The 10,000-nt window shown below is 44.2% G+C and overlaps 1 protein-coding gene across 1 annotated transcript in view; it reads right to left on the bottom strand.

Moving 5' to 3' along the window:
• The window catches only part of LOC143294382 (uncharacterized), a 236,773-nt gene that overhangs the window by 108,333 nt on the left and 118,440 nt on the right, over positions 1 to 10,000 (bottom strand). The window lies entirely within an intron of this gene.

The following is a 10,000-nucleotide window of genomic DNA, read 5'->3' as shown; positions in this document are numbered from 1 at the left end:
ATGGATAGTGGTGGTGGTGTCTATAGTGTTGCTTTTGTTGTTGCGGTAGTGGTGACTGTGATGGCATGGATGGTGGTGGTGTCTATAGTGTCGCTTTTGTTGTTGCGGTAGTGGTGACTGCGATGGCATGGATGATGGCGGTGATATAGTGTTGCTTTTGTTGTTGGGGTAGTGGTGGCTGCAATGGATGGATGGTGGTGGTGGTGGTGTCTATAGTGTCGCTTTTGTTGTTGCGGTAGTGGTGGCTGTGATGGCATGGATGGTGGTGGTGTCTATAGTGTCGCTTTTGTTGTTGGGGTAGTGGTGGCTGCGATGGATGGATGGTGGTGGTGGTGGTGTCTATAGTGTCGCTTTTGTTGTTGCGGTAGTGGTGACTGTGATGGCATGGATGGTGGGGGTGTCTATAGCGTCGCTTTTGTTGTTGCGGTAGTGGTGACTGCGATGGAATGGATGGTGGTGGTGGTGTCTATAGTGCCCCTTTTGTTGTTGCGGTAGTGGTGACTGTGATGGCATGGATGGTGGGGGTGTCTATAGTGTCGCTTTTGTTGTTGGGGTAGTGGTGGCTGCGATGGATGGATGGTGGTGGTGGTGGTGTCTATAGTGTTGCTTTTGTTGTTGCGGTAGTGGTGACTGCGATGGCATGGATGATGGCGGTGATATAGTGTTGCTTTTGTTGTTGCGGTAGTGGTGGCTGCGATGGAATGGATGATGGCGATGGTCGTGAACATTATCATCGTCATGAGCATGAGTATTACTATTATTATTAGCATTACTATTATCATCATCATCATTATTATTATTATCACTATCATCATTTTTCTTGTTATCATTATCATTACCATGATCATAACTATATTACTATTGTTATTATTAGCATTATTATTAGCATTATCATCATCATCATTATATTATTGTTATCATCATCATCATCATCATCATCATCATCAACACATTACTCTTATTCACAATAATATCGTTACTGTTGCTGTTGTCATCGCTGTTGTATTGGTGGTGTTTTTCCTCGCATCGCATCGCATCATAACAATAATAACATCCCGGTTTTCGAACCTCATCACATCACGCACCGTGCTCTCCCTTCTCAAACCCCTCCCCACCAAAAATACAACAACATTGTTTATTCACAGCAACAAAAGCTGAAGGATTGTTTGTGAAACCTCCCACGACCTGACCAGTGAACGGAACGTGCCGCGAAGAAATCGATGAGAAAGAGCGAGAGGGAGGGTTGTTCTTTCCTCAGGATGGACAGACTCAACCCGAGAGGTTTTTTTTGGGGGGGTTTGCTTGTAGTGGAGTGATGGCCTAGAGGTAACGCGTCCGCCTAGGAAGCGAGAGAATCTGAGCGCGCTGGTTCGAATCACGGCTCAGCCGCCGATATTTTCTCCCCCTCCACTAGACCTAGACCTTGGGTGGTGGTCTGGACGCTAGTCATTCGGATGAGACGATAAACCGAGGTCCCGTGTGCTAGCACGCACTTAGCGCACGTAAAAGAACCCACGGCAAATTTCTGTAGAAAAATCCACGTCAGTAGGAAAAACAAATAAAACTGCACGCAGGAAAAAAAAAAAAAAAAAAGGGTGGCGCTGTAGTGTAGCGACGCGCTCTCCCTGGGGAGAGCAGCCCGAATTTCACACAGAGAAATCTGTTGTGATAAAAAGGAATACAAAATACAAAAATACAAATACAAAATGTATTCCTTTTCGTTCCCTCTCTGTCTCTTTTCTTTTCTTTTAACTTTGGAGTGAAAGTTTGAAGTGGTGACTCGTTTTAAGTGGTTGTTGTTGTTTTTTATCCTTGTAGTAGTTATTGACGCGGCGATAGCCTTGAGATGGCCTTAGTGGTCGGCGAGGCTCTAAGCACCATAATTTCATTTCATTTTTCTCTTCTTTCCCGTATGTTGACAAGCCGAACCCTCCCCTCCTCTCACCTCCAACCCAACCCCCCCCCCACCCCCCTAACTTTTGTTTTCTTCTGTATAACTGATACATACGTTCCCCAAAAAAGATAATGTGGTGGTTAATTATAGTTTTCATGTGACTGCCTTTTAGGGGAGGAGTACGTGTGTGTGTTTGTTGTTGTTTTTTTGTTTGTTTTTTTTTGGGGGGGGGGGGGGGGGGGGAGGGGGGGGGGGTTAGAGGGGGTGTAGGGTGCGGGAGGTGGGGGGGGGGGGGTGGTCATGGGGATAGGAATTGTCGCGGAGAGAAAAGGATGAAGGTGGATATTATTATTATTATGTATTTGTATTTGTATTTCTTTTCATCACAACAGATTTCTCTGTGTGAAATTCGGGCTGCTCTCCCCAGGGAGAGCACGTCTTTTTGTATTTTTCCTGCATGCAGTTTTATTTGTTTTTCCTATCGATGTGGATTTTTCTACAGAATTTTGCCAGCAACAACTCTTTTGTTGCCGTGGGTTCTTTTACGTGCGCTAAGTGCGTGCTGCACACGGGACCTCGGTTTATCGTCTCATCCGAATGACTAGCGTCCAGACTACCACTCAAGGTCTAGTAGTGGAGGGGGAGAAAATATCGGCGGCTGAACCGTGATTCGAACCAGCGCGCTCAGATTCTCTCAGATTCTTCCTACCACGTGAGACAGAACCCACCTAAAAAAAGAAAATAAAAACTTGAACATTGATACGTAGACAATCAGTACAGACGTGTAACGGTGAGCATTCCATAAAAAATACACAATCGAGTGTCAGGAAACGTCTGCTCGCTCGCGATACCAGTTCTTCTCTCATCCTTTCGTTCTCTTGGACAAGAGAGCCTGCCGGAAGGGAGATAATTAGGTTTCGGTTATCAAAATAGATATTTTTCAACGAACATTATTTATTATAAAAAAAAAATTAAAAAATAAAAAAAAACGCTGTGGTTTTCTGATAAATAAAATAAAGAAAAAAGATTTAAGAGAGAAAAAAAAACGAAGGAAGGAATGATAGAAAGAAAGAAATGAAAACAGTAATGTAAAATACGGGGAAGAAAAATAGATATTCGATTAGGCTCAGGAGTTCTTGAGACAGATTTTTTTTTTTTTTAAGATTTAAACGACGTAAAGATATCTCACATGAACCTGGTATTAATTATTTCGGTGTGGACACTTGGAACCGAATCCATATTGACACGAAATAAGAGAGAGAAAATCGCAAAAAAAACAGAAAGAAAAATTTCAACAAAACGATGACGATGAAAATGAGATTCGTGGCTCCGATCGCGCGCGTGCGTGTATATGTGTGGCAGAGAGAGAGAGAGAGAGAGAGAGAGAGAGAGAGAGAGAAAGAACGAACGAACGAACGAACGAATGTTTTATTCAGATAAGGCCAGAGCCCCTTACTGAAGGGGGATTCATTGATAAATAATAATTAGAAAATGACATGACACAGTAAGTAGACAATTCAGATCAACCAAAAATTGTTAGCACAATATCAACCATATCACCCAAAATAGTCAACACAAATATTCAACAACATTCACGAGATAACTGTACTTAGTCTCTTCAATCCTTCACACACACACACACACACACACACACACACACACATATATATATATATATATATATATATATATATATATATATATATATATATATATATATATATATATATATATAATTTTATGGCTAAGTTATGCAGAGTACATTCCTGTCTTGAAGACATGAGTAAATTGAACGTAAAATTAGACGGATCTCTATAATATTTCGGTTGAATAAGTTTTTGTCTAAGGTCACACAAAGCAGGGCAACATAACAAAAAATGCAATTCATCCTTTTTTACCCGAACTGCATAAACGGCATGTATACATAGGTTCATTTAGAATGCTATACCTGAAACTATGAGAAGCAATACTAGAAATACCAAAGAAAGAAAGAAAGAAAGGTGAGAGAGAGAGAGAGTGAGAGATGTGTGTGTGTGTGTGTGTGTGTGTGTGTGTGTGTGTGTGTGCGCGCGCGCGCGCGAGCTCTCGCGATATTTATGCGTAAGTGTCTCTTTTTTTTTTCGCATTTTGGGGGCAGGTTTTCAAGCCCTTACCACCGCGTTGGGTCTCTGTTTTGTCAACCATCTGATTTTTTTGCATCTTTTGTGGTGCAGCGTGTATGGTTCAGTACGCACAATTTGACAAAATAAAACTGAAACTTTTCAAATGCGGGCGTACGCGTGTGTTTAACCCTTTCACCGCTAAGCTCGCATTTATGCACAGGCTAGGTAGAGGACCCATGTCACTGAAAGTTGACAATTCATTGGTCTGTTATCCATGAACCTACTGCTCTTAATGTTCGGTGGTAGGATTAGGCCATATTTTCTATACACCGCAGGGGTGGGGGGGGGGGGGGGGATCCCCAGCTATTCTTAGCCACTGTCTTTTCTGTGTTTATACCACAAGGGAATTTTGTACTCTAAGTTGACTGGCGGTGAAAGGGTTCATCAGTCAACACCATATGGGGAATGTACCATCGCGGCCAGAAACCATGCCCGTGCTGGCAAGCAGCTTGTACCCTCACTATTGAAAACCCCTTTCCCGTCTTCCTGTAACTGTTTCACTCGGGCTTCGGTCCAACTTCCTGTTTCTTTTCCCTTTAACTCTCTCCATACGAACGGCGAAAGAGACGACGTTAACAGCGTTTCACCCCAATTACCATCATCAAAATATTGCGAGCGGAAGGCTCTTATACTGAAGAGGTGAATGTTGACAAAGAATACCACAATTCTGACGACGGAAGCTAAAGGTTGAGTCATTCAGACACCCACTGGACATCCGAGGGGTCTGTGTAGAGGAGAAGAGAGGACTGGCCGTACTGAGTGAGTTAAAAGTCTTCTGGGGAACCGAGGAAACCTTTCATTCCTATTACCAACACCGTCTTAACTTTGGACTTTGGGAACTAACTTCGTTTTCCCTTCCTCCTCTTAGTCTAGTCGAGTGTTAGGAAAGCAGCAGCAGCTGCCTCCTGGTAATTGGATGCCGCGGATCCAGCCCACAGTGCAGGCTTCACAAGGGCAGTACTGCCTGCCATAGCACGGTGCTGGAATGAGGCGGCAATCCCCACACCTTTCTCCTCTCCCTGTTGTCGCTGTGACAAACCGTCTGTAGTCCCACAGAAATGACAAACCGTCTGTAGTCCCACAGAAATGACAAACCGTCTGTAGTCCCACAGAAATGACAAACCGTCTGTAGTCCCACAGAAATGACAAAACGTCTGTAGTCCCACAGAAATGACAAACCGTCTGTAGTCCCACAGACATGACAAAACGTCTGTAGTCCCACAGACATGACAAACCGTCTGTAGTCCCACAGAAATGACAAACCGTCTGTAGTCCCACAGAAATGACAAAACGTCACGACGCTGGACGGGGCAACAAAGGCGTAGACACAATCTGTGTGTCCCTTTGTAATTGGAAAAAAAACAACAAAAAAACAAACAAACAAACAAAAAAAAAACAAAAAAAACAAGAGAGGCAAGGCCTTGAAGACTCACTTGTGATACACTTTTTAAAAACAAAAATCCAAGCTTTTTATATATTGAGTATAATTTCAAAATGTAATGTTGAAGATGAGAAAAATCAGTTTAAATCAAATCAAGTCCCCTAGCATTAATTACAGAGTAATTTCCCTTTTTTACTATCTGCACCAAAACGTTTGCAAAATAAATAAATCTTCCATGCTTAGCAAAAGAAGTTCCTGTTTGAACAAAAAATGATAATAATGACTACTCTTGTTGTTGGGTCAGAATATCAGATCAAAGTGCCAAATTTAGAGAATACAAAAAATATAAATATAACAGTAAATGCAGTTTGTATATAATTAGGCTTCATTTTTTATTTTTTTGTGCCCATCCTAGAGGTGCAATATTGTTTTAAACAAGATGACTGGAAAGAACTGAATGTTTCCTATTTTTATGCATAATTTGGTGTCAACTGAGCAAGTATTTGCAGAGAAAATGTCAATGTTAAAGTTTACCACGGACACACAGACACAGACACAGACACAGACACACACACACACACACACACACACACACACACACACACACACAGACAACCGAACACCGGGCTAAAACATAGACTCACTTTGTTTACACAAGTGAGTCAAAAACTATAATAGTTTGTTGTTGTTTTTTCTCAAGGCCTGACTAAGCGCGTTGGGTTACGCTGCTGGTCAGGCATCTGCTTGGCGGCAGATGTGGTGTAGCGTATATGGATTTGTCCGAACGCAGTGACGCCTCCTTGAGCTACTGAAACTGAAACAGTTGATTTAGTCTGTTGTTGTTGTTGCAGGAGAAAACAAAATTCAGTGTTCAAATCGCATCTCCATCTTCACATTGTGCTTTCTTAAAATCTGGTCAGCTTGCGGTTTCTTGGTAATTGCTCCGACTTCTTTTTGAATTTTTTTTTTCATCAAGCCCTCTACCTACAGCTGATTTAAAAGGTCTAGAAAAGGTTTTAATAAAAGTTTTATAGACGATAGTGATGTTTTGCTCTGTGTTGTCATCCTGCATCCCCCCCCCCCCCCCCACCCCCGGAAAGATCGGCTGAAAGGAAACAAAAAAACAAACAAAACAAAAAAAACCCAACATTATTGATTGTACAAGGCTTGTTGCTGGAAACAGCCATACCAAAACTTCACGACGGTTCATGCCCTGCTCTCATGGTGACCTCAGTTTCGATACCCCTCCACTTCCGTGCTTGGAATGAGTCCTGTCAATGTCGTCAGTGTCGGCAGATTCATGGGGGGGCTGTTGTTTGAGGGACGTGGTGGCGATCTCCACTCTGGGAGGGACGCTCACTCAGTCTGGCTCCGCGACTAAGCCATTATTGTCGTTAGTAGGGACTAGCCAGCCAAGATCAGCTGTCATCGAAGATAAGGATGAAGTCCTGAAGAGGTGGACAGAATACTGTGACGGCCTCTACAACTACCAGCTCAATCCAGACTCATCTATATTGCAGGACAACCCACGATCCACAGACTGTGAGGAAAATCTCCAAGTATTGAAGGAGGAGGTTGAGGCTGCAATACAGAGTCTGAAGCCAGAGAAATCCCCAGGAGTGGACAACGTCCCATCTGAGCTTTTGAAGTGCGGAGGGAAGGAGACCACAGAAGCACTAACAATGCTATGTCAGAAGATCTGGACAGAAAAGAAGTGGCCAACAGAATGGACCCAATCGCTGGTGATTCCTCTACCCAAGAAGGGCAACCTCAAGCAGTGTCAAAATTACAGGACTATAAGTCTGATTAGCCACCCAAGCAAAGTCATGCTCCGCATCATCCTCAACCGATTGAAATCTAAGGCTGAGGAGCTGCTATCAGAAGAACAAGCAGGCTTTAGAAAAGGGCGGAGCACTGTCGAACAAATATTCAACTGTCGGTCCTCATTGAAAAACATCTACAACACCAAAAGGACATCTTTCACAACTTCATCGACTTCAAGAAGGCATTCGATCGGGTGTGGCACAGCGGTCTCTGGCAAGTACTGAGAGGCTTCAACATTGATGAAGGGCTCATTCAAGTCATCCAGGCCCTCTACGAACATTCCAGCAGCGCAGTGCTCCTCAACAATCAACAAGGACAGTTTTTTCGGACCACAGTCGGAGTCAGGCAAGGATGCCTATTATCCCCAATACTTTTCAACATCTTTCTGGAGAGAATCATGCAGGAGGCCCTTGAAGACCACCACACCTCCATCACCACTGGCGGCAGGCCAGTCTGCAATCTGCGATTCACAGACGACATCGACCTCATGGGGGGCACTAACACCGAGCTCCAGGATCTAACAAACAGACTTACTACAAGAGCAAGTGCTTACGGCATGGAGGTCAGCACAGAGAAGTCAAAGGTCATGGTCAACAGCACAACTAACATCAGTGCCAACATAACCATGAATGGTGAGCCCTTGGAAGAAGTGACCAGCTTCAAGTACCTGGGAGCAACCCTGTCCAAAGACGGCACCTGCACAGCAGAAATCCGAAATAGGATTAATTCTGCAACAGCAGCGATGGCCAGACTGAACAGGGTATGGAAGAGTAACATCAGATTCCACACAAAATTCCTGCTCTACAAGTCACTGGTGGACTCCATCCTCTTATATGGATGTGAGACATGGACACTGATGGCAGAAACAGAAAGAAGAATCCAAGCATTCGAAACCAAGTGCTTGAGGAGACTACTACACATCTCCTACAAGGAGCACAAGACCAATGACTATGTGCGGAACCTGGTCAGCAACCTTGCTGGGCCCCAAGAACCACTGCTGGCGACTGTCAAACGACGGAAGATGGCATGGTTTGGTCACGTCATACGACATAACACCCTCTCCAAAACCATCCTGCAAGGGACTGTAGAGGGAGGGCGCAGACGGGGGCGGCAGAAAAAGAGCTGGTCTGACAACGTCAAGGAATGGACCAAAATGACGATGCCAGATCTCCTCACGACAGCTGCCAACAGAACGGCGTGGCGAGCTATGACATCTTCCTCATGTCCCCCCAACGACCCCAGCGGTCGAAGGAATGAGTGAATGAGTGAGTGAGGGGGCTTAGTAGGTGGTGTCCTAAGTGGGTTAAATCAGAACAGGCACCACTGAACACCACCGAAGTGACTCAGCAGCAATGCAGGGTCTCCTCTGGTGTGTGGCCTCCTGGCGACCTAACAACGATGGTTCCCTGTGGACTGCCGACGCTGGAACTGCGACGGACGAACTCGGGTATGGCCGTGTATGGGGGAATCTAAATGAGCGGCGTGGGAGTAATGCCACTGAAACGGTGCAGATGATGGGGCAGCAAAACAAAACAAAACAAAAACTTCACGACGGGGCGGCAGGAAGTTGGCAAAGTGTCTGAGGAATTCACGTCCCACCCCACTGGTCCTGATTCAATCAGGGAGTCCTCCTGTACCTCGGTATAGGCAGCGGGGGCCTTTCTGATCTAGTTTGCCAACAGTTTCAGTTTCAGTTTCAGTAGCTCAAGGAGGCGTCACTGCGTTCGGACAACTCCATATACGCTATACCACATCTTGCCAAGCAGATGCCTGACCAGCAGCGTAACCCAACGCGCTTAGGCCTTGGGGAAAAAAAAGAAAAAAAGGGTGAATAAATAATAGATAAACACATTAAAAATTTTTTTTTAACTATACCACTACTAATAATATGTATAAGGCGGAAAAAGGTGATGAAGTCAACTATAAGCGTACATAAATAAATAAATAAATAAATAAATAAAAGACAACAATGATGATAAATAAAAAAAATTAAAAGAAAACAATGATGATAAATAAGCAAATAAATGCAAAACATGAAGACACACATTCCCACATACAACCAAATATGCATACCAGATATGCACCAAACATGCAGTTTCACAGATATGAAAAACACAGTCAAGTACACATAAACGTACATGAAGCCCCAACACACACACACACACACACACACACACACACACACACACACACATTACCCTGCCAACAACGTGGGTGTGAAACCAGCAGCTTGCAGCACTAGAATGAACAGCAACAATGAGGGTGGTCCGTGACCTTCTCTTCCCTGCTACATCTTATTTCCCCACCCTAGGCTGTATTGTATTTCTCTTTTTTATCACAACAGATTTCTCTGTGTGAAATTCTCCCCAGGGAGAGCGCGTCGCTATACTTCAGCACCACCCTTTTTTTTTTCTTTTTTTCTTTTTTTTCCTGCGTGCAGTTTTATTTGTTTTTCCTATCGAAGTGGATTTTTCCACAGAATTTTGCAAGGAACAACCCTTTTTGTTGCCGTGGGTTCTTTTACGTGCGCTAAGTGCATGCTAGCACACGGGGACCTCGGTTTATCGTTTCATCCGAATGACTAGCGTCCAGACCACCACTCAAGGTCTAGTAGTGGAGGGGGAGAAAATATCGGCGGCTGAGCCGTGATTCGAACCAGCGCGCTCAGATCCTCCCGCTTCCAAGGTGGACGCGTTACCTCTAGGCCATCACTTCACAGGTTCCCCAGTTCTGTTGGCC

This window comes from Babylonia areolata, chromosome 19 (assembly GCF_041734735.1).
Source record: "Babylonia areolata isolate BAREFJ2019XMU chromosome 19, ASM4173473v1, whole genome shotgun sequence".
In the NCBI taxonomy this organism is placed as follows: Eukaryota; Metazoa; Mollusca; class Gastropoda; order Neogastropoda; family Buccinidae; genus Babylonia; species Babylonia areolata.
Note: the sequence above shows the minus strand (reverse complement) of the source record. Positions and strands in the feature narration are given on the sequence as shown.